The sequence below is a fragment of the Gorilla gorilla genome, chromosome 7, assembly GCF_029281585.2.
Source record: "Gorilla gorilla gorilla isolate KB3781 chromosome 7, NHGRI_mGorGor1-v2.1_pri, whole genome shotgun sequence".
Lineage (NCBI taxonomy): Eukaryota > Metazoa > Chordata > Mammalia > Primates > Hominidae > Gorilla > Gorilla gorilla.
The window spans coordinates 143,230,584-143,236,583 of NC_073231.2; the positions used below are offsets into that span (position 1 = coordinate 143,230,584).

Sequence of the window (6,000 nt, forward strand, 5' to 3'; positions counted from 1 at the left end):
ATTGAAAGTGCCATTTTTTTGGCTATTTGGAACTACTGTCAAGTTTGTATTGGGGTCAAGTGGCATTGCAGAAGAAAATAAGACACTTAGATTCTAGGTCAGGCGAGAGGTGAAGAGGTTTTAAGTTCTTAAGAACACAGGCTAAGGGAGAAGGAGAAGGAATGGAAGGTGGAAGCTTGCCCATAGTGAAGGAGGCAAACCTAGAGAAAAGACAGTAGAGACACGGAGAAGGCGTGGGGGGTTCTTGCCTTCCAGAAAAGCAGAGAAGGGGTCAGGGCATGGAAATAAGGGGTTGGGGCACAGAGATAAGAGGTCAGGGTGTGGAAATAAGGGATCGGGGCACAGAGATAAGAGGTTGGGGCATGGAAATAAGGGATTGGGGCATAGAGATAAGAGGTCAGGGTTCCTGCCCCTCCCTCAGAAAAGCAGGACTCGCCACTAAGGGTAAAGGACCAAGGCAGGTGTCCCTGCATGGTCTGACACCTCTGAAACCTGGGTGAATAATAATCAGAGAGGTGTCCCTGCAATGATTAAACACCAAGGGAAGGCTGCCTTCCCTAGTCCGTGACCAGCGCCGGAATTTTGGGTCCACAGATAAAACGTGTCTCCTTTGTCTCTACCAGAAAATGAAAGGAATTGAAATTAAGAGAAGGGAGAGATTGAAGTGTGGTGCCAAGATTGAAAGGAGAAAGAGGTTGAGGGATAGTGAGAGAGGTTGGAGAAGAGAGTAAAAAGAGGCTGCTTACCAGATTTAAAATTGGTGAGATGTTCCTTCGGCTGGTTGGTCTGAGGACCAGAGGTTGTAGGTGGATCTTTCTCACGGAGCAAAGAGCAGGAGGACAGGGGATTGATCTCCCAAGGGAGGTCCCCCAGTCTGAGTCACAGCACCAAATTTCATGCGCGTCCCTGTGAAGAGACCACCAAACAGGCTTTGTGTGAGCAATAAAGCTGTTTATTTCACCTGGGTGCAGGTGGGCTGAGTCTGAAAAGAGAATCAGTGAAGGGAGATGGGGTGGGTCCGTTTTATAGGATTTGGGTAGGTAAAGGAAAAAGGGGGGTTGCTCTCTGGCAGGCAGGAGTGGGGGGGTGGTCACAAGGTGCTCAGTAGGGGAGATTTTGAGCCAGGATGAGCCAGGAGAAGGAATTTCACAAGATAATGCCATCAGTTAAGGCAGGAACAGGCCATTTTCATTTCTTTTGTGGTGGAATGTCATCAGTTAAGGCAGGAACCGGCCATCTGGATGTGTACGTGCAGGTCACAGGGGATATGATGGCTTAGCTTGGGCTCAGAGGCCTGACAATAGTAATCTATAATTTTAATTGAATATCATTAGGGAAACACAAAATGGACAAAATGAGAATTCTCTAATAATATGTTTAAAATTTTATAGGTAAAATCCGTTATAATCAACTTTAAAGCATTAAAATAAAAATTCACAAGAACTTTCACCACAAAAGCAAGGAAGGCCACAATATAGGTACATAGATACATGCATATATATAATACAAGTAATTATTAAAATAACACAAATATTCCAATTAAATAATTGGTAATGGAGCTGCAATATAAACAAAATTAAAATGCAAATGGTCAATTATTGTATGGAATATGACTGAGGTCATATAAATAAGAGAAATACTAAATGATAGTGACATATCAGTATGCTCCTCTACATTTAGAAAATATTTAAATAAATGTGTATTGAGAGCTAGGCAACCAGCAATCATATAAACAGGTATTGACATTTATATGAAGGGATGGGTTGCCCCTCTACACCTGTGGGTGTTTCTCAGTAGGTGGAATGAGAGACTTGGAAAAGAAAGACACACAGAGACAAAGTATAGAGAAAGAAAAAGGGGCCCAGGGGACCGGCGTTCAGCATACGGAGGATCCACATGGGCACCAGCCTCTGAGTTCCGTTAGTATTTATTGATCATTATCAGGCATTTCCCAGAGAGGGGGATGTGGCAGGACAATAGGATAATAGTGGAGAGGTCAGCAGGTAAACACGTGAACAAATGTCTCAGCATCATAAACAAGGTAAAGAAAAAAGTGCTGTGCTTTTGATTAGCATATACATAAACATCTCAGTGCCTTAAAGAGCAGTATTGCTGACAGCATGTCCCACCTCCAGCCCTAAGGCGGTTTTCCCCTATCTCAGTAGTTGGAATATACAATCGGGCTTTACACTGAGACATTCCATTGCCCAGGGAGGAGCTGGAGACAGAAGCCTTCCTCTTATCTCAATTGCAAAGAGGGATTCCTTTCTCTTTTACTAATCCTCCTCAGCACAGACCCTTTGCTGGTGTCGGGCTGGGGGATGGTCAGGTCTTTCCCTTCCCACGAGGCCATATTTCAGGCTATCACATGTGGAGAAACCTTGGACAATACCTGGCTTTCCTAGGCAGAGGTCCCTGTGGCCTTCTGCAGTGTTTTGTGTCTCTGGGTACTTGAGATTAGGGAGTGATGAAGACTCTTAACAAGCAGGCTGCCTTCAAGCAGTTGTTTAACAAAGCACACCCTGCACAGCCCTTAATCCATTTAACCCTGAGTTGACACAGCACATGTCTTAGGGAGCACAGGGTTGGGGGTAGGGTTACAAATTAACAGCATCTCAAGGCAGAAGAATTTTTCTTAGTACAGAACAAAATGGAGTCTCCTATGTCTACTTCTTTCTACACAGACACAGTAACAATCTGATCTCTCCTTCTTTTCCCCACATTTATGTAAGTTGGATTTGAAATGTACCAACATTTGTGCATTTATACATTCATTCCATAAATATTTATTGTGTTTGTGCATGGATGAGGTACTATTACGGGTACTGTAAGTGTAAATATAAATTTTTTTAGGCAGCTGTGTTCTGTGGAAGCTTTCATTCTGATTATACAGTCTGTAACTGTGCTGTTCAATGAGATAGCCACGAGCCACATATGGCTATTGAGAACTTGAAATGCAGCAAGTCAACTGAGCTATGATTTAAGTGTAAAACACTTATTCAGTTTTGAGGGACAAGTACCATAAAACCTAGAAAATGTAATATCTTTTTAATTATTCTTAAATAATTATACATTGAAATATTTTAATAAATTGGGTTAAATAAATTATTACAGTTAATTTTACTTATTTCTTCACTTGATCTTAGCCAAAAGGCCAAGAAGTGATTAACTTCATTTATTTCTTTTTACTCTTTTTAGTGTGTCCACTAGAAAACTTAAACTTATATATGCGGCTTGCATTATATTTTTATTAGCATAAATATAGAGCAGATTGGAAGTTTCAAGATATTAATTTCTTTTACTGTATTCCAATGAAGTACTCAGAGATGCATTTAGAAATCAATTTTAAAGAAAATACATTTTCATATTGTTTATGGGACAAATAATTATAAACAATGTAAATACTTAACAATTGGAGCTGTTTTCTTTTAAACGGTTTAAATTGGGAATTTGGTAAACTATGTTATAATTAAATACATGAGAAAACATTCAAATTAATGTTAGAAAAGCAAAGTAAGATAAAATTTATATTGTTTTTCTAACATTTGTCATATGTACAAATATACATATAACATATTGAATATATATTTTGACTATACATATAGGCATACACACGTATTTATATAACATATTTGTTGAGAGTTTACTAAAAGAACAGACTATCACTGCAATGTAGCACCTCTACTAAGGACAATCTGTTTTGTTCATCTCTTTCTGAAATGCCTAACATTTTTGACAGCGTAAAGAATAAATAAGTGCCTGTTGAATGGCACTCATTTGGATGAGACACCATCCAGTGGTATCTATTTTTTAATATTTGTCAACGTAAGAATTAAAGAAAGAGGGAAGGAACACGAAACGTGGCATGCCAGTTAATACAGGTTTATTTTAGAGAAACAAACCTGAGAAGAGCCTTCTGGCTGAGTTAGGTCAGAGGCACACTGTCTTACAGACTAAGAGGTTTTTAAGGATTTTGGCAAGGCACCTTTCATGTTTCTTTCCTCTTTCTTTAATTCTTACAGTCTATACTCTCTGTACTTTTAGTACATATTTTATGTCCAATAAACAAGAATGAACTGAAAAAATTAGTAAACATAAATGGTTTAGTTTCACAATTACTTTACCAAAATAGAAAGTGGAGGCTTGAGAATGTAATAATATACTAAAGGTTTAAATCTTATCTCTGGCTGAACTGAGACTCATCTGTCTCTTGATCTAGTCATCTTTTTATTACAGTGCTATTATCATTGATGTGAACTGATTGTATGTTTAGAATAAATCAAAGGGGAAAGTGATATAATGGAGATTGCTTAGAAATTAGTCAAGGGGCAGAGGAAATTAGTAACTGAATTAGAAATCTTATGTATTAGTTGAGAAAAACAATGTAGAGGGGAATGAAAAAAAGACTACTGTACATACATTAGAGTCTGAATAATAGAAGTTGTGATAGTGTCATAAATTGAACAACAGAGGGGATTAGGCAGTCAAGGAAGATAAATCCAACTTCAGACACAATGTATTTGAGAAACTGTAGAACCCCTAGTTTGTAAGTTTCATCAGAAAGTTAAAAATGCAAGGGGAAAATGTTAGAGCGATAAAGAAATGTGGGAGTCAGTTTATAGAGACTAATTTTAGTAGGATCCTCCTGTGAATCTTTTAAATTGGAAGATCTGAGTACTATCATCTGCTCACTTGAGCACAGGACAGTTTTGTAGTGTTGCGAATAGCACAATTCAACATCTTACAAAGGCATTTAAATTCTGGCAGAAACTTAGGGGTTGAAGAGAGTAAAGTATTTCTAGAGCAACTCATAAACACAACATCTATTTTTCTAAACATAATGCATGCCAGCTGTAATGTAACCTCATAATCTAAGGTTCTTCCTATGCCCAATTATAGCTGGGTAATTCCTCCTGAGTGAATGGCAAAGAAAGTGTTGTATTTTTTTTTTTTTTTTTTACAAATTCTAATTAATACTTCTTATATATCGTGCTACTTGCATTCAAATTTTTGAGACACACACACACACACATATATATATATTTACACATATAGTTGCTCCAGATTTCCTACTAAAACTAAGTCATCACTAAGCCAGCATACATACACACATATGCAGTTTGGGTATGCATACACACACACACACACACACACACACAAGTGGTCTAGGTAGCTGTATTTGTATCAGTCTATTTTCACACAGCTAATAAAGACATACCCAAGATATAGTAATTTACAAAGAAAAGAGGTTTAACTGACTCACAGTTCCACATGGCTGGGGAGTCCTCACAATCATGGCTGAAGGCCAAAGAGGAGTAAAGTCACTTCTTACATGGCAGCAAGCACGAGAGAGCTTGTGCAGGGGAACTGCCCTTTATAAAGCCATCAGATCTCATGAGACTTATTCACTACCACAAGAACAGTATATGGGAAACTGCCCCCCAAATTCAATGATCTTCACCTGGGCCTGCCCTTGGCACATGGGAATTATTACAATTCAAGGTGAGATTTAGGTGGGTACACAGCCAAACCATATCATTCTACACCTGGCCCCTCCCAAATCACATGTCCTCATATTTCAAAACCAACCATGCCTTCCCAACAGTCCCCCAAAGTCTTAACTCATTTCAGCATTAACTCAAAAGTCCACAGTCCAAAATCTCACCTGAGACAAGGCAAATCCCTTCTGCCTATGAGACTGTAAAATCAAAAGCAAGTTAGTTATTTCCTAAATGCAATAGGGGTACAGGCATTGGGTAAATACACCCATTCCAAATAGGAGAAATTCTTCAAAACAAAAGGGCTGTAAGTCCAATGTAAGTGATATGCAAGTCCAAAAGCCAAAAGGGCAGTCACTAAAACTTAAATTCCCAAATTATCTCCTTTGACTCCATGTCTTACATCCAGGTCATGCTGATGCAAAATGTAGGTTCCCACAGCCTTGGACAGCTCAGCCCCTGTGGTTTTGCAAGGTATAGCCCCCCTTCCAGCTGCGTTCAT

General features: G+C 38.8%; 1 long non-coding RNA gene across 1 annotated transcript in view; it reads right to left on the bottom strand.

Moving 5' to 3' along the window:
- LOC109027970 (uncharacterized) overlaps positions 1–998 on the bottom strand; it is a 29,685-nt gene extending 28,687 nt beyond the window's left edge. The window contains exon 1 of the long non-coding RNA XR_008668162.2: positions 747–998. This is a non-coding gene — a long non-coding RNA (uncharacterized lncRNA). The remainder of the gene's footprint in view (positions 1–746) is intronic.
- Between the last annotated feature and the right edge of the window lie 5,002 nt (positions 999–6,000).